This window comes from Tachypleus tridentatus, chromosome 10, assembly GCF_004210375.1.
Source record: "Tachypleus tridentatus isolate NWPU-2018 chromosome 10, ASM421037v1, whole genome shotgun sequence".
Lineage (NCBI taxonomy): Eukaryota > Metazoa > Arthropoda > Merostomata > Xiphosura > Limulidae > Tachypleus > Tachypleus tridentatus.
The window spans coordinates 82,485,118-82,506,034 of record NC_134834.1 but is presented as its reverse complement, the minus strand read 5'-3'; the positions used below and the strand labels follow the sequence as shown (position 1 = coordinate 82,506,034).

The 20,917-nt window shown below is 36.4% G+C and overlaps 1 long non-coding RNA gene across 2 annotated transcripts; it reads left to right on the top strand.

The window, feature by feature from the left end:
- Positions 1-3,735: 3,735 nt before the first annotated feature.
- LOC143229724 (uncharacterized) lies at positions 3,736-20,653 on the top strand. 2 transcript variants are annotated; one of them, XR_013016025.1, is made up of 3 exons: positions 3,736-4,017; positions 6,146-6,363; positions 20,507-20,653. It is a non-coding gene; the product is annotated as an uncharacterized LOC143229724 (long non-coding RNA). The 2 variants fall into 2 exon arrangements; XR_013016026.1 differs by having other exon boundaries at positions 6,104-6,363.
- The last annotated feature ends 264 nt before the right edge of the window (positions 20,654-20,917 follow it).

Below are 20,917 nucleotides of genomic sequence, written 5' to 3'. Positions count from 1 at the left end.
TGCAAGTATCGTGGCAACAAGATTACTCTGTGACTGCATGTTTACAGCTTTCAGGTTCAGTAATCAGAGATTACCATTTTGCAAATTGAACAATCCACATAAGTGGTTGCAAAAATCATCCCCCCAATCGGGTGTAAAAAATCTACGTCCCTGCTGTGCTCTACCCACAACGAGTATTGAAACTTGGTTTGTAATACGTGGAATTACCCCTAATGTAAACGACTAAAAATCTGCCAAAACTATCTGAAAAACCTACCTTCAAATATCATTTGAATAACGGACGTGAATGTTAAGTTACAAATGTGTGGTCACGTTGTCTCATTCTTCGTAACCCTTACTGGTTTTTAAAATCAGACATGTGAAAACAAAACTGACTTTTCAGAGATTAATTTTGGGTGATTCCACGTTTTACAAAAAAGCAACCTTCGCGAAATCATAAAATTTCTCTTTTAAAACGAGTTAAAAATGTAGGTTGTACCACAGATTTTAGTTGAATCAGAAATCAAAATATGACTTGCCACATCACATTTTCAAAACAAACATTTTATTTAAATACACTATAGTCTGTTTGGTTGAAGTTAAGCACAAACTTACATAATAAAACTATCTGTAGTCTGACAACCACAGGTATCGAAAGTCGGTTTCTATTGTTGTAAGTTCGCAAACGTACCGCTGTGACAAATATGCTAACTGAATTCGACTTAAATGTTTTAAAGCTACACGCGTTTTAAATGTTTATAGTTATTCTAAAGGTGGCTTCACCCATTTTTGTGTCTCTTACCTCACTTGCTGGTATTCATGTGCTGATTTTCGTGTAGTTATTGTGACCTACACTTGAGAGTCAACAATAAAACGTTAAAATATAAAATTCTCGCTTAATACATATTAATTAATAAGAGTTAAATATTCTCCCTATGGTATTATAATCAATTTAACATACTTCTTGTTATATATATATATATACACACACACACAGATGTTTATATTCCCGATACGCTGTTGTTAATTCATAATTATTCTCGTGACTACAATCTCATGTTAAGAATCGAGGTTTTGCAGCAGCGCCATCTGCCGAATACTATCAGCTCTCACGAGCAGCTGCAAGAGCAACAAGCTGCTTCTCCAAACGAAATGAGCGTGTGAGAAAATTCTTTCGAACCATGACTCTTTCGACAGGTGTTAGCAAAGAGAGAAAATTCGATCCGTGGGAACTTGTCTCAACGCGTTCCTTTTCGCCAGCAAAGGAGGTTCGAACTTTATATGGTTTTAGGAGAGGAGTTTCTGTTGAAAAGACGGGATCATAGAACTTTACTTATTTTTGCCCTCGCATTCCCCCCTCTTTTGTAACCTGTGGTAACGGGTTTTTATCACGTCTTGTGGCCTTATAACCTTTAAAGGCACAAAGAAACGCTATTTTTCTGTTTAAGAATAAAGCAATGAGGGTGTACAGAACGCACTTTCTAAATAAAAAGTACATTTTTCTATGCTAATTCTGTTCGCTAAATCAAAAAAAAAAAAAGTGAAATACACTGTTAGTTCACACATATGTTTACTTCAAATGGAATAATTTTATGATATTAAAATATGTTCGAAAACGAAAATTGCTTTACTGTATATTAAATAATTACAATTCTTCTTAATAAAAAATTGTAAGGTCACATTATTTACACTTTATAATTAAACTCTCACTAGATGGCAGTTAAGGTCTTGAAAAAGAAAATAGAATCTTTGAGATCAAGTAAGCACAGATAGCCCTCGAGTAGCTTTGTGCGAAATTCAAAAACAAACAAACAAACAAACTGAGATCAAGTAAGCTGATTTTATTTCTTTGTGCATGCCTACGTTATATTATTTCAATATTAAACGAGGCCAACAAATGTTTATGTAAAGTTGATCTAAACACGAATTCTTGAATTTGACATTGCATTAACGACAGATTCTATATAAACTACATACAAAAATCAATATTATGATTCTTCCCTGAATATAAAAATAATTTTAAAAGGTGTGTGAACAAGAACACACACTGTATTATATTCTGGCAAACATATCGATTTTGTTTCTTTTGGTTCTGATCACGTTAATTTTGGCAGAAGGTGTGATATTTATTTTTTGAGTCGCGAAACTGCCTTTTAAAATTCCACCCTTTTCAACCCCGTGGTTTGCTGTATTTTTTGGCATATTGTTACACAGATAATAGGCCCGGCCTGATCAGTTGGTTAAGGCACTCAACTCGTCATCTGAGGGTGGCGGGTTCGAATCCACGTCACACCAAACATGCCCGCCCTTTCAGCCGTGGGGGCGTTATAATGTGACGGCCAATCCCACTATTCGTTGGCAAAAAAAGTAACGTAATAGTTGGCGGTGGGTAGTGATGACCAACTGCCTTCCCTCTAATCTTACACTGCTAAACTAGGAACGACTAGCGCAAATAACCCTCGTGTAGCTTTGCGCGAAATTTAAAAAAAAAAAAAAACTACAATAAAAGCTAGTCCACACCATCCTACCGACAATCATCTCCACTAAAGAACTGACTGTCACTCTTATAACGCTTACACAGTTAAAAGTGGAAAGGAGATATCTTGTGGTTTCGCTTCACTTTCGAGCGGATTCGAACCCGGATCTCCGGCCATTAAATCAGTAGCCCTATTAATCTGCACCCGAAATAAATATAAGCGAATCAAAATGTGGAGAGGTGAGTTGATATTTTTTGAACGTGGTTGAAATCGAGATCAAGAAGGGGCACGGTAGGCACTGAGGTTTAAAGAGAGAAATTCGTAAAAATACCATAATTACTAAATGAAGAAACATTTTATCCTTTTATATCCTAGTGTATATTCTTACAATTCAGCACAAGTAATATTGTCAGTCAACACTGAATGTCTGTGTTTAACATTCAACTTCTTAGCACTGTGTATATTGTTATGGAAAGTTATCCGATGTGTCAAGAAAAAAAATTGTACTTTTAAGGAAAATTAAATTTACCAATAAAGAAAATTAATCTATAATGTGTGTATGACGTTTTGTTTATTTTTAAACTGTTTATAATGAAACCGATAGTGAAACCTGCGAAATACAATTTAGAATGCTAAATGGAAGCTAAACTTTGCTAAACGTAGGGTTTCCGAAAATATTATTTTCAAGAATAGAGAAAGCAAAATGTAAGAGTAACAAATGTGTTTACTTCTTGTTTCTGAAATTCATATGTCACACTATGTTGCAGCCTACAAAGTGCGGAATTATTCTCGTGATTCTTGGCGTTCTTACGTCTTACTGGTGTCTGAATAGTACAAATTACCACAAGTATTTTTTTATACGACATCATTTTAGTGTCTGCTGGCTGGCTGACAGACGACACCACTATACAATAAATACTTTTCAAAGTATTTAGTTTTTGATATGCACAGCAAAAATAGTTTATATTTTTCTTTACTAACATTATAAAATAATAAGTATATTTAATATGGGCAAAAATACCGTAAATATTTGTTCTAAGAAATGCTGTTTGAAATTAACACATTTAGAACGTTTCTGGGTTACCACCGACATAGCATTTCACCTGGTGGTTTAATATCCCATAAAAATACACTTAGAATTACGATAGGTAAATAATTAAAAAAAAATCACCTCGTAGGTTGGTTATCAGACACGCTTCACTGACACCGTGATAAGCATGAGAAAGCATGCGCGATGTAACAGCATGCCTAGTGTTACATTCCCACGCTTTAAGGCGGGAAAGCGTTCGTGCTTCGTGCATACTTAATAGCACAAATAACACGTGCTGTACCAGTGATATTTGACTTAGGAGACGGGTCATTCAGATCATGCGTCCATCAAATTGCGTCACTCTCTGTTTCCATAAGAATTAATAAGTTAAAAATAATATAAATAAACGAGATACCGATTAAAAAAAAAAAAGAGTAATTTTACGTGGTATTTTCCATCGCCACTAATGTCGCTACTACATTTGAAACTGTTTATTTAGGATAAAAAGTAGTTAGGCCCAAAGTTTGCTCAGTAAGTCTTTATTCTTTTATTTATAATACCTGCAAAAATCCACCAGGATCGAACTTTTATTTTTTCTGCATAGTTATAACGACTAGCATTCTCTTATATAAAAAACACTTGCTGACTTTGGTATTACTCGAATTACTTTTTCTTCTATAAAACATGATAAGCTATAAAAATATTAGTTCTGATACGATACAGAAGTTTTAACAACGGTTTTATTATAAAGTTTGACAATCTCAAAAATAAAATTTAATTAGAAACAGATGTATAATGTTAAGAGTTTTAAGTTATTTAGTGTAAGGAAATGTAGTTTCCTCCTAAAATATGATTATTTGTTTGTTTGTTTTGAATTTTGTGCAAAGCTACACGAGGGATATCTGCGCTAGCCGTCCCTAATTTAGCACTGTAAGACTAGAGGAAAGGCAGCTAGTCATCATTGCCCACCGCCAACTCTTGGGCTACTCTTTTACCAATGAATAGTGAGATTGACCGTCACGTTATAACGCCCCTACGCCTGAAAGGGCGAGCATGTTTGGTGCGACGAGGATTGGAACTCGTGATCTTCAGATTACGAGTCGAACACCTTAACGTGCCTGGCTATGCTAGGCCAGCTACAATATGAAGTAATACTAGGAAGAAAAAAAAAGGGCAATGTTGATTTATTTTGTATTTTTACGGTGATTACGAGGCTGGTCAAACTGACCGAAATCACATAAAATTAGGGTAGTTAATATAGCAGATAAAATATACTCTTCAAAAAAAGAAACGCAAAATGGATATTTTTGTTATTTTAAAGAGAAATATATGTAATAACGTTACAAGCTCAGAGTATGTGATGTTACACGTGTTAAGGCACTGATTGTCAGACCAAAATGACAATAAAAGTTGTGCACTTTGAAAACGGAGGAAAACATCGGATTTTTCGCCAAAACGCATTCGTGTCCAGTAAATTTGTTTGAGAGATCTGCATGTTCTGCAAGTGCAACTTGTGCAAAATCCCTATAAAAGTGACGGGTTCTCGGTTTCCATAGCTCAGTGTTAAGCCATCGACACGCAATACAGTTACGCCAAGACTGACTGAAGCACAACGCAACAACGCCATTGGTCGAGTAGAAGCAGGCGATTCTCGATCACATGTTGCCAAAGCTGTGAATGTCCACCCGAGCACCATCACAAGGCTATGGAATCGTCACCAACAACATGGATCAACTCGTGACCGTCCACGCCCGCACAAGATCGCTACATCCGGTTACGTCACCTTCGGGATAGGACCACCACTGCGACGTCTACTGCCTCAACCATACCAGGGCTGCGTAGGATTTCCGATCAGACCGTACGCAACCGTCGACGAGATTCTTAGGCCCCATGTGCAACCCATCATGGTGAACGTCAACGACGTTTTTCAACATGACAACGCCCGTCCTCACACAGCCCGACTCACCACTGTCTTCTTGAGACATCACAACATCAACGTTTTTCCCTGGCCCTCCAGATCACCAGATTTAAACCCCATCGAACATCTTTGGGACGAGTGGGACCGACGTCTGCGACGGCGACAACCTCAACCACAGACTCTACCTCAGCTTGCAGCAGCTTTGCAGGCTGAGTGGACAGCCATTCCACAGGATGTGATTCGTCATCTCATCGCTTCCATGGGCAGGAGATGCCAAGCAGTTATTGATGCTCACGGGGAGCATACTCGTTATTGACGTTGAGTGACGTTAAACTTCAACTAGTGAGCGTGGGCTTCGCCTTTGCAGACTTTGGATGTTCAGCAGTGAATGTGCAAAGTTTCACACATGACATACAGAACTACCCGGAATAAACTTGTTAACAATTTGTCTCAAATTTTGCCTTTTGCGTTTCTTTTTTTGAAGAGTATATGAATATTTATCAAATAAATTCTTGAAAAGTTATTTCGGGTTTTTTTGAGATTATACAAATGAAATTTGTTAATTTTTAGTTGGAGAAAAGTATTTTTTAATCTTAATATGAAAATTGCTTTACACTTGGAGCAATGACTGCTATGATTCCGTATATTACTTTATTAGAAATTTTGCTTTTCCTGATGAAACACTTATGATCATTACAGAAAACGTTTCAAATTTCATGGACATATATAAATCGTATTTAGCAGTGAAAGAAGGAAGGCAGCTTGTCCTCATTGCTTACCACCAACTCTTGGGCTACTCATATACCAACGAATAGTGGGACTGACAGCCGCATTGAAATGCCCTCACGACTGGTAGTGTGATCGTGTTCGTTGTGACGGGGATTCGAACCAGCGACCCTCAAATTGCGAGTTGAAGCTTTCTAACCACCTGGTCACGTCACGCCGGGCCCACTACGGAGGTAAAACTAACTAATTTCTTAGACTTCTGATAAATCGATCAAGAGAGTGAAATACGTATTTCGTAATATCAGCATATATTTCATCTTATAATCAGCAATCAGTGCAATAAGCAGTACAAATAAAGACAATTTTACAGATATAGTCAGAAGCAACAACACAAGAAAATCAATAGCGATGTTGAAGGAACACGTCCCTACTGTTATGGTCAGGACAGTAACAATATTATAAAATTAGTAGCGACGTTTGAAAGAACTCTTCCCAACTGATATAGTCAGGATAGTAACAATACTATAAAATCAGTAGCAATGTTTGAAGAAACTCTTCCCAACTGATATAGTCAGGACAGTAACAATACTATAAAATCAGTAGCAATGTTTGAAGAAACTCTTCCCAACTGATATAGTCAGGACAGTAACAATACTATTAAATCAGTAGCAATGTTTGAAGAAACTCTTCCCAACTGATATAGTCAGAACAGTAACAATACTATAAAATCAGTAGCGATGTTTGAAGAAACTCTTCCCAACTGATATAGTCAGGACAGTAACAACACTATAAAATCAGTAGCAATGTTTAAAGAAACTCTTCCCAACAGATATAGTCAGGACAGTAACAATACTATAAAATCAGTAGCAATGTTTGAAGAAACTTTTCCCAACTGATATAGTCAGAACAGTAACAATACTATAAAATCAGTAGCGATGTTTGAAGAAACTCTTCCCAACTGATATAGTCAGGACAGTAACAACACTATAAAATCAGTAGCAATGTTTGAAGAAACTCTTCCCAACAGATATAGTCAGGACAGTAACAATACTATAAAATCAGTAGCAATGTTTGAAGAAACTCTTCCCAACTGATATAGTCAGGACAGTAACAATACTATAAAGTCAGTAGCGATGTTTGAAGAAACATTACTCTGTGTATTCAGACTGCTCTTCCACTTATTTTACTTCAGTGAGTTGCAGTCTTCAGTGATATGTAATTTATTATTATCTGTCTAATCACTTTACTCTCACCAATCGACTTAGCAAATATTTATCCAAGTTAATATCTTTTAAAATTCACGCTCCAGGATTGTCTGTCAGTGAACCAAAACTAGAGTTAACACGAAAGTTAAGTATTGAGAAATGAGGGAAAAACGTCTAAAGAAGGGTAACAAGAAAAGGATTACACAAAAACATGGAAACTGAGAGAATTACATATACGTTAGAAACATGAGAGACAAGTCTTATGGTCGGAGGGGGAGTACAAATGCACCCATTACAGCCATCTTAGATTTTTTCCGTAACACAACTTGAAATTTTATCGATATTTTCGTCTTTGTATCATATGTTGTTCTCGGTATCAAATATCCTTGCGTAATCGTATCTTCAAGACACATTTATGTATTTTTAGATTAAATGCTCTTAGAAAGTATTGTTTTTTCTGGGTTAATTAACAACTATTTATAAGGTCCTCGCACGGCCAGGTGGTTAGGAAGCTCGACTCACATTCTGCAGTTTTGAATCCCTCGTGCCACCAAACATATTCGCCCTTTCAGCCCTAGAGGTGTTATAATATAAAAGAGTAGCCCAAGAGTTGGCGGTAGGTATGGCGATGAATAGCTGCCTACGCTCTAGTCTTTCACTACTAAGTAGGGACAGCTAGCGCAGATAGCCTCTATGTAGACTTACCCATAATTCAAACCACTTATAAGAGGCAGGTTCCTTTCTGTTCTTGGAAGTTTCATTTATGATACTCAGTGTAATGACTGTTGTTACATACGAGGGCTGTTCAAAAAATACGCGGACTGACGTCATAAAACAAAATGTACTTTATTTAGAAGTTACAGTTCTGGGACCCCTTCAAGGTACTCTCCTCCCCAACGCACACACTTATCCCAACGGTGTTTCCACTTTTTGAAACAGTTCTGGTACGCTTCTTTTGTAATGTCCTCCAACTCCTTCGTCGCTTTGCCTTAATCTCGGGAATCGTCTCAAATCTGCTTCCTTTCAAGGGTCTTTTGAGTTTGGGGAACAAGAAAAAATCGCAAGGAGCAAGGTCAGGTGAGTAGGGAGGGGAAGAACAGTGATCGAGTGTTTGGCCAAAAACTCACGAGTTCTGAGGGCTGAATGGGCACAAATTTCGCAGCAACGCGGTGCATCTTCAATTTTTCGGTCAAAATCTCGTAACAAGATCCAGCTGATATCCCACACTCTTCAGCAAGCTCCCTGACAGTTAGACGTCGATTTGCCCGCACCAGGGTGTTGATTTTGTCGACGTGTGGGTCGTCAGTTGACGTGGAAGGACGTCCAGGACGCTCATCATCTTCAATGGACTGTCGACCATCCTTAAAACGTTCATGCCACTTGAAACATGCCGTACGATTCATAGCAACATCACCGTAAGCCGTGTTAAGCATAGCAAAAGTTTCAGTCGCAGATTTTCCAAGTTTAACACAAAATTTCACAGCAAGTCGTTGCTCCTTCAGGTCATTCATTCTGAAATCCGCCAAACGAAAAAATCGCACTTCACTTAAAACCGCGTAGCTAATACACAAATGAAGATATCTGCAATCGAGAAATGGCGTCGTAATCAGCTGATATGTGCGAACCTAGCGACACCAAGCGGATTCCCCTGGAACCAACTGGAGCCGCGCAATTCAAACAGTCCGCGTATTTTTTGAACAGACTTCGTACTGCTAATCAAACACAAGAACTTTCACTGAATGATGATGAGGTGAGTGTTAAGCCATAAATCATGAAAACATTTCCACAAACTTTACAATATACGTGGACATTACTTCTACCAGAGCGGCATCAGGGGTCTTAACAAAAACTTAGTTGAACTGTTTTGATTCAAGTTTCGAGTGTGTGTGTTTTTCTAAAAGCAAAGCCACATCGGGCTACCTGCTGAGCCTACCGAGGGGAATCGAATCCCTGATTTTAGCGTTGTAAATTCATATATTTACCGCTCTAATAGCGGAGAGCTCCAGTTTCGGAGTGTGAAAACTTGTGGAGTATCGGAATACGAGTTTTCATCAACTTCAAATCAGGGAGCTATATTTCCACCTTCAGTTGTGTGTGAAAGCAATATTCTGGATTGACTTTCAATTTGGTTGCAGACCCCGTTGCGAGTTTTTTGTATCTATAAAGAGCATTAATGTTTCCCTTCATCGAAATGTTGTATTTTGTGGCTCTACATCATTTAACAATCTTTATTTATTTATAACCTTCTTTGGAAATAGTTGTGACGGTCAGTTCCACTATTCGTTGATAAAACAGTAGCCCAAGAGTGGGCGGTGGGTGGTTTGACTAGCTGCATTCCCTCTAGTCTTAGACTGCTAAATTAGGAACGACTAGAGCCTATAATTCTCATGTAGCTTTGCGCGGAATTCAAAACAAATAAGCTCCTAAGTAGAAACCCCGTCGCGCCAAACATGCTCGCCCTTTTAGCCGTGGGTACGTTATAATGTGACGGTCAATCACACTATTCGTCAGTAAAAAAGTAGCCCAAGAGTTGGCGGTGGGTGGTAATGACTAGCTGTCTTCCCTCTAGTCTTACACTGCTAAATTAGGGACGGCTAGCACATATAGCCCTCGAGTAGCTTTGTGCAAAATTCAAAAAACAAAAACAAAAAAACAAGTAGAAAACTGTAATTAGATCTTGAATTGGTCAAGAGATGGCGAGGCTCTTGAGCTGAAGTGTTAAATTTGAAAAACTCAGTGATTATATGAGTCGCTATATCGCAGCTAGAAATATAAAAACGTATACATACGTATAAATATATATATTATAACCATAAAAAATTGTTAAGCCATTACCAAACCACATTAACATGATTTATTTTTAAAATATGCTGAACATTTTTTAAAAAAAGGATCCTTGGGTACAAGCTACGATGTGGGATTATAAAATGTATCCTAGGTTTTGAAGGTGACTGTGGAAGTAGGACCCACATTGCGCTGAGGATACATCGTCTATCAGTGTAAACATTACATTCTTTAAACTTTATGAAGTTTAATAGCCTTAACTAGAAATATTAAATTTAAACTATAATTTACCCTAGCAAGATGGTTATAGTAATTATATTGCTGCTAATGTAATAAAATGTAACAGCAAAAGATGTGTTACATGTCCTGTTCTAGGTACTTTTCATCCTATTACTTATACTAATTCATTTTGTAAAATAAAAAGTATAATAGACTGATAGATAGTGTATCCCCACTGCAATGTGGGTCCTACTTCTTCAGTTACCTCTAAAACCTAAGATACATTTTATAATTCCATGTTGTAGTTTGTACCCTAGGATCATTTTTTTAAATGTGCAGCGCATTTTTAAAATTAAAAACCCTCACACAAACATACACACAAACCCCCACACAAACAAATAACTATACGCTTAAAATTTCTGATATCATAGTATTTTTTGTGACAATTATACAATACTTTCGCGAACACTTTTTTTTTTTGTCAAAACTAGTTTAAGAAAAGATCAGGTAATAAAATCCTCTTTTGTCCCATGTAAAATACAAGCAAAAATGTCGAACGTTTAACAAATGTTGGTCGCCCAAATGTTGTGTTGCAGAAATACTGTCAACCGTAATTCATTAGTACCCAGTAGGCCCTAACATGTTATACAAAAACAAGATGGGTGAAAAGAAGAATTATTAAACAAATAGCTGTACTGCCGTATAATTTCGAATTAATACGTAAAACACAGACTGTTTATATGTATGAATTTGTAATAGGATAAAAATATATTGGAAATTTCGTCTCTCTACAGTCTATTAATGATATTCTTTTGTACTTAAAAAACCTAGTTTCCAAATAAATTTCACATTTATACCCAAAGAAAACTACTTTAGACAACATCAATAACCGTTTTATAGTTTGCAGATTATCCAAATTAAACAATCTGTTTCAGCTTATCGCTTTTTAAGAAAACATATCTAGTTGAATACATAAACAACTTAATATATATTGCGTGATAAGGTATATTGCACAAACTGTATTTACCATAGTAATATTAATAAAATCTATATTATATCAGCTCGTATTTGGGTAAATATTTACTTCCTAAATAGAATAACCCTTCATGGTTTGCTAGTTTATTGGAAGTTAAGCACAAAGCTACACAATGGGCTATCTGTGCTGTGCCACTAGGGTATCGAAGCCCGATTTCTAGCATTGTAAGTCCATAGACATATCGTTGTGCCAGTGGAAAGCCTTCATGATTTGATTCCGGAAATCACGCACACGAGTGAGTCACTTGAGTACGTGACATCAAAAAAATTGATCCGTGACTTTTGATAAATGATCGTGGAATACAGAGCAGCTAGTGACAAATTATGATATGTTTCAACATACAAATTTGTCAACTCGCATTCTGGTATCATGTCTATTCCAGACTACACGTGTTCATCTATCTCTATGACAAAGTCTTAGGGACTAGACTTGTAAAGCTTGGTATTTATATAAAAATTTGATTGGTTATAACAATAACCATATTAAATTAAAGTTGCAAATGATCCAATCTTTGATTCAATGATATCTATATAATTAAAACAGTAACGCCTGTGTCTCTTTGGGAAGCTTTACAAATTCCATTAATCTGTGCAACAATGAAACCAGGAGTAGGAAAGTACAGACAACGTTACCATGCGTGTTGTGGAGGGATGGGTGTAGATAGTTGTACGAATTACAAAAGGAAAGGTATTTGGGGAATGGATCTGTCATCCCTTAGATCCACATCTTAAACAGTAGTTTTACTATTTATTTTTGTCTTTAGGTTTTCCTTTGTTTATAAACACTTAGAGTACCGGTACCGTCACCCTATCGAGTTTTTATGTTTGCTACCGATATCCAAGTTTTAGAAGCGTCACCAGACCTGTATCTCTTACTAGATAAGTCGATCGCTTTATCACTTATTATTAGACTATTCAACTTAAAGTATCCTTTGTACTAGAAGCGTTTGGTGAGTATTGCGTGTTGTGGAATAAGTTTAACCTCGCAGTCATTGAGATGGCCCGCACGGCTATCAGATTCATTTAGAATTCTCCGTACCTAACCTCATGTGCGAGAGGTGTAGACAAAAATACCACACTCAAAAATCTTTTGTACGTGAAGCACAAGTTTCCCCTAGTATATATTACAGTGAAGCACAAGTTTCCCCTGGTATATATTACAGTGAAGCACATGATAATGGTTCTACTAGTTTCGTGTTTTGCTGTCATAATTTTATCTCTCCTGTTATATTAAATCACGACAGCGGTATAATGGAAAATAACATAATGAAATCGTTTTACAATTATTTGTGATCTTTGAAAAGCATGTAGGATGTTATTGTTGCTTGTTTATTGGTGTTTTATTTAGTGCAATACACAGTGGGCTTTTTTTTTTTTGCACCGGTCCATCACAGCAAATAGAACCATAGATTTTAGCTTTTTAAGCCTATAAACTGACCGACCCACAAGGGGATAATATTCAGGATCAAAATGGAAGATACACCCCATTTAAAATATTCCATAGTTGGAAGGATCTAGGGAGAGTTTATACTATGAAAGCTCTCATTTTATCGGTTTCTTAAGTGCTCGTAAAAATGTACATCTTTGTTATATTAATAAAACTATTGTGTTGTTATTGCTTTTTGCGCGAATCTGCACAACAGAATATTCACTTCGGGGAATCGAAACTCGAAATTTAGCACTATAAATTTGTAAACTCTTCACTGCTCCACCGTGAAATGGATATATTGTGACAGCACATTCCAGCCCGCAGAGGACTTGTTCAAACTGAACTTCCACACGGTATAGAAGTTTGAAAGCAGTATCTCCCACAGATGTTCAGATGGAGTCAAAATGCCACAAAGAAAAAATTATAATTTTTCAAATAAGAATCATCACTGAATGCAGCATTGGTGTATGAATGACAAACATTTCGGCACCGTATAATCATACGAAACTCCACTCTGAGTAATCTCTTACAACGCTAAAAACTGGGTTTCGATTCTCGTGATGGGCAGAGCACAAATATTTCACTGTGTAGCTTTGTGCTTAACTGTAAACAAACTGTGAACAATGTAAAAACATTGAAACGTTTGGTGCTATATCAGCCGTTAAAAGTTTTAGTAAAAGCTAATAACTTAATAGGGAGCTTCATTTTGCCGAAATTGAGAAACACATTACATCTGATAAGTGATCCAGTTATCATTTGAAAAGGAATCTTGCCACCACTGACGTCGTATCTATTGGTTACGAGTAGTCACAAACCTCACCAAATGCTTTCCACACACAGTTTTAACAATTCAAATTTATGTATAAACATTTGATTAAATATGTATGTGTATGCACTGTAAACAAATAACACTGGACAACAAAAATTGTCACTGCAGAAAATTCAAAAGATTCGGGGTGACATGACGGAGCTGACAGCCCGGTGGTTAAGGCGCTTGAATCGTAATCTGCGAGTTGCGGGTTCGAATCCCCGTCGCACCAAACACGCTCGCTCTTTCAGCCGTGGGGACGTTATAATGTGACGATCAATCCAATTATTAGTTGGTAAAAGAGTAGCCCAAGAGTTGGCGGTTGGTAGTGATGACTAGCTAGTCTTATACTGTAAGATTAGGGGCGGCTAGCGCAGATAGCCCTCGTGTAGCTTTGAGAAAAATTCAATAAACCATTCATTATATTTTTAAAATTCAAAACGTAAGGTATGTAAACGTCAGTACTGGAAGTTGCAAGACGAATTAACCTTTTAAGGTCCCGCTCATCTTCCCCAAAATGCCTAAAACTTTTAACAATATCTCTCTCACCCGTGCAGTATAAATGTAGTCAAAAGTTGTCAATCACATCTAAATTTGAATCGTTAAAATATTTTTTTAGCACTGTGTGAAATACTATACATTCAACTCAATATAATAGATTTATGCTGTGAAATGGCATTTACTTGAACAGTTTAATGGGTAATAATTGACTGTCTTTTATTGGTGTAGAATTCTAAATGTATTGTTCACATTTGCTCTTTGTTCTCGATATAACTGTTGCAAATTGCAACACCTTTACTTCATTCCCATACTCATCTGCTACACCCTCGAATCTCAAAATCCTCACGTACTCAGTTTTCTAGAACATTAAAGAAGTCTCTCGGCTGAACATAAAAGGAGCTGAATCACTTGCCTCTCACTTACACGGTTGGTCACTTCGCCTCGCTCCATGCACAATCAAAACAAAGTCCGATCTTCTTCCTCGCATTATACCCGCTTTTAATCACATCCTGCAAAACTTTTTTCAAAATATTTTAAACTCTTGGTATGTAAACATAGATTATTATACATTTTTTAGAAAATTATTTGAAATTCCATCTGCCTCCAGTTCAGTCAAAGTCCAAAATCACACAAACAGTTTCTGCTACATTTGTGGAAAATATACTACAATTTCATAAAGGAAAAACATCACACATAAAGTAAGTGTAGTTTACTATCACTATTTCGGATGTAAAATTGTGGCAAAACAACAACAACAACATTGGGCTCCACAAATGCATTCTACAGTTTCCACATCTGGCTTAACACAGTGGCTGAACAAGAAGAGATCAAGTATGCCATTTGCAGTCACTCTGATATGACGTGAGCCCAAAGATCACATAACTGACTGTTATTTTTGCATGACTAATTTTCTAGATATTCAGTACATTAACTATTCAGATATTGCATCTGCAATGAAACCAGTACCTTATGATGATGGTCTTCCAGTGCCACATCAACCAGCGAATTGGAAAACAGATTTATCCAGCGAAGAAGACAATGAATAATATTCATTTAGTAATTCTATTCCTTCAATATAAACTGCCTCAAGAAGAGCTAAATGATCTGATTCGTGATTTTTTTCTGTTAAAGCAGCATGTAGAACTTATTGGCTCTCATTCGTAGCAATGGGATTTATTAGCATCAGGAACAAGAGTTTCATTTTACTGTCATTAGAATCATGCTTCTCACTATAACATGCAAGATACTTTGTGGTTCTGTTCATATTTTGATACACTAATGGAAGAATCAAGTCCGGAACACCATCCACAATAATGGACGTTTTATCAACTTATCTTAAACTAGTCTGAAAACTGTATTTTTGCATAATGGGAACACCAAGCCATCGATTCCTGTGAAGCACGCTGTGAACATTAAAGAAAGTTAGCAAAATGTGCAGGCTATAGTTGAGACCATCAAATGCGATCACCATAAGTGGTAATCCAAAAGTTATTGCGCTGCTGCTAGGCCTACAGAGTGGGTATGCCAAATATTGTTGCTTTTTTTGTGTCTCTGAAACAGCCGAGATAATAAAAGCAATTTCAAAAAGAATGAATGGTTTGAATTTCGCGCAAAGCAGCTACACGAAGGCTATCTGTGCTAGCCGTCCCTAATTTAGTAGTGTAAGACTAGAGGGAAGGCAGCTAGTCGTCACCACCCACCGCCAACTCTTGGGGTACTCTTATCAACGAATAGTGGGATTGACCGTAACCTTATAACGCCTCCACAGCTGAAAGGGTAAGCATGTTGGTGTGACGGGGATTCGAACCCTCGACCCTCGGATTACGAGTCGAATGCCTTAATCACCTGGCCATGCCAGGCCAAAAGAAGGAATAGCCAGTAATTGAGATCTACATACCAGGAAAACAAAATGTCAAGAATCAGTCTTCAACGAATTATCAAAATGTATTTCTACCCAAACTTCATATTAAACTGGGACTCGTGATGAATTTTTTAAAAGGAATAAACAAAGATGGTAATGGTTTCAGATATCTGTTTGGCAAGTTTTCAAAAATCAGTAAAGCAAAAATGAAAGGAGGTATCTTTGTGTGTGCCACAGATTCGGAAGGAGCTGATGGATGATAATTTTGAAACAATAGTCAATCAGAAACAACTTGTCTGAAAATAATTAAAACTGTTTGTTGAAAATTTCTTACGAAATTACAGAGATGAAAATCAATCTGTTATGATTGACGATATGCTCGAGAACTATAGAAAAATAGGATATAGGATGTCACAAAAGATGTACTTCTTACATTCCCATTCATACTTCTTTCCAAATGATCTAACTGCAGTGAGCAATAAACATAGTGAACACTTCCACTGAAATGTTTCTAGAATAGAAGACTGATATCAAGAACGATGGAATCCTGCGATGATGAGAAATTACGGTTGGTTCTTACAACGTGAAACTAAAAACATACAGAAAAGGTGTAACAAGTCAAGCAGAGACTGTATGACAAGAAGTGATCATTAATACCATGATGAAAGTTTTGAACATAGTCTGAATGTATTTTCCGTATATAATATAAATATACGTAGTCTTTTTAAACTGGTATTGATATTTTGCGTTGTTTCTTTTATACTTTCTTAAATGCAAGTTTCAATCAATAAAGAAAGTTATTAAAGAAAACGTTATTTTCACCATATACGAAAATGTTTTGAATAAATCTATCATAACTCGAAAAACTAGAGGTGTTAGTTATGTTCAACATAATTCTTAGAATTAGAATCGTCAAATTACTCAGCAACAGGTGTATTTTTTTCCAGTACCAGATGTTTTTTTGTTGTTGCCAGGTGTAAGTTGATAAAAGTAACGCGAAAATTTAATAACATGAAAAGTAAAAGGCATCGAAATCATCATTAATTGTATGAGTATTGTTATCAACCCATAACGGATAAGAAAATTATACTGTTTTCTGGCTATATTCCCCCCCAAAAAAAAAATAGTTGGATGATACAACTACTTGCTATTCAATGTCTCCTATAAACAATAAATTGTGCTTTGGATACAAGTTTGGTACTAGAAAATACTACGTCTTTTTACCAAAGTTGCGTTCTATTGTTGAGAACTGAACATCCCCCAAACATAAAAAGGCTTTACATTTATTATGCTGTATAGCTTAAAAATGAAAAGTGGTATTAGTCAGCCTTATAAATCTTTTCCCACCCATCAGGCAACTAATATTGTGTTCCACAAGTTTATTTTTGTCATTTCAAGAATTGGTCTCGACCTAAGCTTAAACATTTTGGAAACACCAAAGAACAGAAAAGACAAATACAGACATCTTGCTACACTTAGGTCTTTTTTGTCAGTTTGTTTTAGAGCAAGGCCACTTTCGGTATCTGCTGTGAGGAATCGAACCCCAAATTTTAGCGTTGTAAGCCCGTAAACTTACTACTGTTCCTCAGAGGAATCACAACAACAATTAGGGCTGCTTTGCAATAGGAGCAGCATACTAAGTGTATCATTAGTTAGTGACAAGTTTGGGCTGTAAAGGTCAGCCCAGCAGCATACTAAGTGTATCATTAGTTAGTGACAAGTTTGGGCTGTAAAGGTCAGCCCATGCAAAGTGAAGATGGAGCTTTGGCAGCCATACACGACAACCACTTCTCCAAGTTACGTTCATGTAGTTGTGGTAATACAGATGGTCATCAAATTTGTACAATTCAGATTTGTAACCTAGAAAAGGGGCCAAAAGTCATAAAATCTACTCATAGTAGATTATTTACTCATAGAATATTTTTTAATATTTCAATTAATAATGCGGAAAGTAGTAGCTAACAATAAACAGGTGCGCATGTTTGTTTGTTTTTTCTTACAGCAAAGACAAGTTGAGCTATCTGCTATGCCCACCGAGGGGAACTGAACGCCTGCGTTTAGCGTTGTAAATCCGAAGCCTTTCCGCTGTCCCAGAGGGAAAGGAATAAACAGCTGGAGAAGAACTACTAAGTAAATGTATTCCAGGCTATTACAAGCAAGAGATTAATAAAACCAGTTATAGTGTACAAGTTGAAAGAAGTTATCTATTTATTTATTGATATTAAAATGTTTACGATTAACATGATTGCTTGCTTTTTTGCTGAATTTCGCGAAAATTATTCGAAGTTCTGCGCTAGTCGTCCCTAATTTTGAAGTGGTATACTAGAGGGAAGGCGGCTGTTTAATACCACCCACTGTTAACTCTTGGCAAACACTCTCCCATCGAATAGTGGGAATGACCATCACATCATAACATGCCTATGGTTGAAATAGTGAGCATGTTAGATAACCGGGCCTGGCCACTCGCATTGATCCCGTGACTCAGCTTGCAAAACCACCAGGTTAACATTACATTATATCATTTACTACATCTCTGCTTTTGTTTCTGATTTTGTCTATACGAAAGTCATTAAAAAAACAAACAACAAAAACGGTTCATTATGAGTGATAAAATTCCGTAAAAAGCGACAGAAACTTCTGGTACAAAAGATTGTTTAAAAATAAGATTATACTACATAATATCTCATGATTTTTGCATAATGAAATATACATACATAAGGGTGAGCAAGTTTGGTATAACGGGGATTCGAACCCGCGATTTTCAGATTACGAGTCGAATGCCTTAAATCACCTGGCCATGTGGCGCCTGTGTATGATGGAGAAAAATGGATATCATTTTCGGATTTAGCGTACAGAAGTTACTGTAGAACATGTAAAAATGAAGACGATAAAACCATCGCAGGCCTGTGTTATTAGACTTAAGTGATCATGGGTGAGAACGGTTTTAACTAAACATTAGGGGTGTTATTTCTTATTAGGTATTTTATCACAATTTAAACTGGTCTGAGAAAAGAGGGTCTCTCCAGAACAGTAAAGGTGTAAACCTTCTTTAGGTATTCGTTATTACCTATACACTGTAAGGATGACATTTCAGGCATCTTAACTCGCAACGAAATCTGCCTAGACGAAAAGCACTGTTAAAATCTGAAGGAATATCTCGCTGTTGTTACTTAAGCTTAAAATCTGGAAAAAGGTTTACAATGTTTTATTTACAGTCCAAGTCTCCCGGTGGGTCAGCGGTAAATTTACGGAGATGCAGTGCTAGAATCCTGTGTGGGCGGGCAGATTGCATATAGTGCATTGTTTGTCGTGAATTTCGCGCAAAGCTACACGAAGGCTATTTGCACTAGCCATCTCTAATATAGTAGTGAAAGACCTGAAGGAAGGCAGCTAATCATCACCGCCTACCGCTAAATCTTGGACCACCCTTTTACCAACGAATAGTGAGATTGACCAACAATATAACGCCCCCCAAGGTGAAAGGGGCGGCACATGAAGGGGGGGAAATGGGGAATCGAACCCATTACGTATCTTTAAGTTAAAATACAAATATCCTTATTTTAAAATATCCATGCGCAAATTAAAGACTTGTTTTTGTAACTATTTGACTTAATATGTTAAAGAAATATAAACCTTATAAATGTAACTCATTTTAAAAATAGCAAGTTACCCTCAAATTACTGACACATCTATACACATATATCGTTAATCACAGCTGAGGTCCATCTATTACATCACATTTAGTAGTTCTGTGTTGTTCAAAAGAAGTTTGGTAGAATCATTCACTGTCTATATAAAACGCAAGGGATCAATTCCAATATTTATGACATTTTCATTTAGCCTGTAGAGAGCAGTTTCTATACAAAGACTGTAGTAACCCTGTCTTGATTGCATATCTTATTCCAAAAATGGAAGCAATCCAATGATTTCTGGAGGACTCAGTGAGAGCAGAAATAGAATATTTCCAAGATGAGGAAGGCTATATAAAGAGCAAAGAAAGACGACAGCATAATCACATTACTTTTAGTAACTAGATCAATGGCTAAGTAAGCTTCTATGTCCAAGAAACTTTTATTACTACATGTAATACATTGCAAGCAGTGTTCATCATTTATACGGGTCAAAACGTCATTAGGTCTGTACTCTATCTTGTAACAAAAAAGTTTTATGCATCCTAATTCAGCCACCTGCACTTTTATTTTTAAGTGATTACCCTAACATCACAATTACCATCACGTAGGACACGCCAGCAACTAGCGGACTCACTTGAAGTTCGGCATGCGTCATCGTTCAAAAACAAGATTGATATCTTTACTTATTACATCAACAGTTCCCAAACATTAGTCTGAGGATCCCTTCATGCAAATAAAACACTTTGAGACCTCCCACCTTAACTTTAGCATGATGATTGAAGAATAGTGCTGTGATAAATACATCTCCTTTGGACATACTGTATCAATTATATACAATTTTTTTTTTTTTTTTTTTATCAGCTTATTTATTGGAAATTAAAATTCAGCATATTTGTTTTCAGCACATTTAACAGTAGTTATCCAGGAGTCTGCAGCAGTTTCTTTGTGAAACTCTCCTATAAGCCCCAGGATTCTTCAAATAATTTACTTGTTCAAACTTGAAATTGGTGTACATTTCAATAAACAAACTAGCTAATAATAAATACAGATTAGACACAATGTCTGGTTTGTTGTTTCTGATGGTTTTTATTTTTGTATGTGGTATACCACATATGACAGAAAAGCTTTAATTTTATTATAAATTTCATGTGATCACAAACCAAAGTGTTGTTTTTATTTAATTAGGCACTCAATGTTTAACTTCACAGTTTCTTCAGAAGTGTCCACTAAAAGATGAACCAAAACTAAGAGTACAAAGCTTCAAATGATTTAAGTAATAAATTACATTCAAATCTATAACGTGCATTTGTACA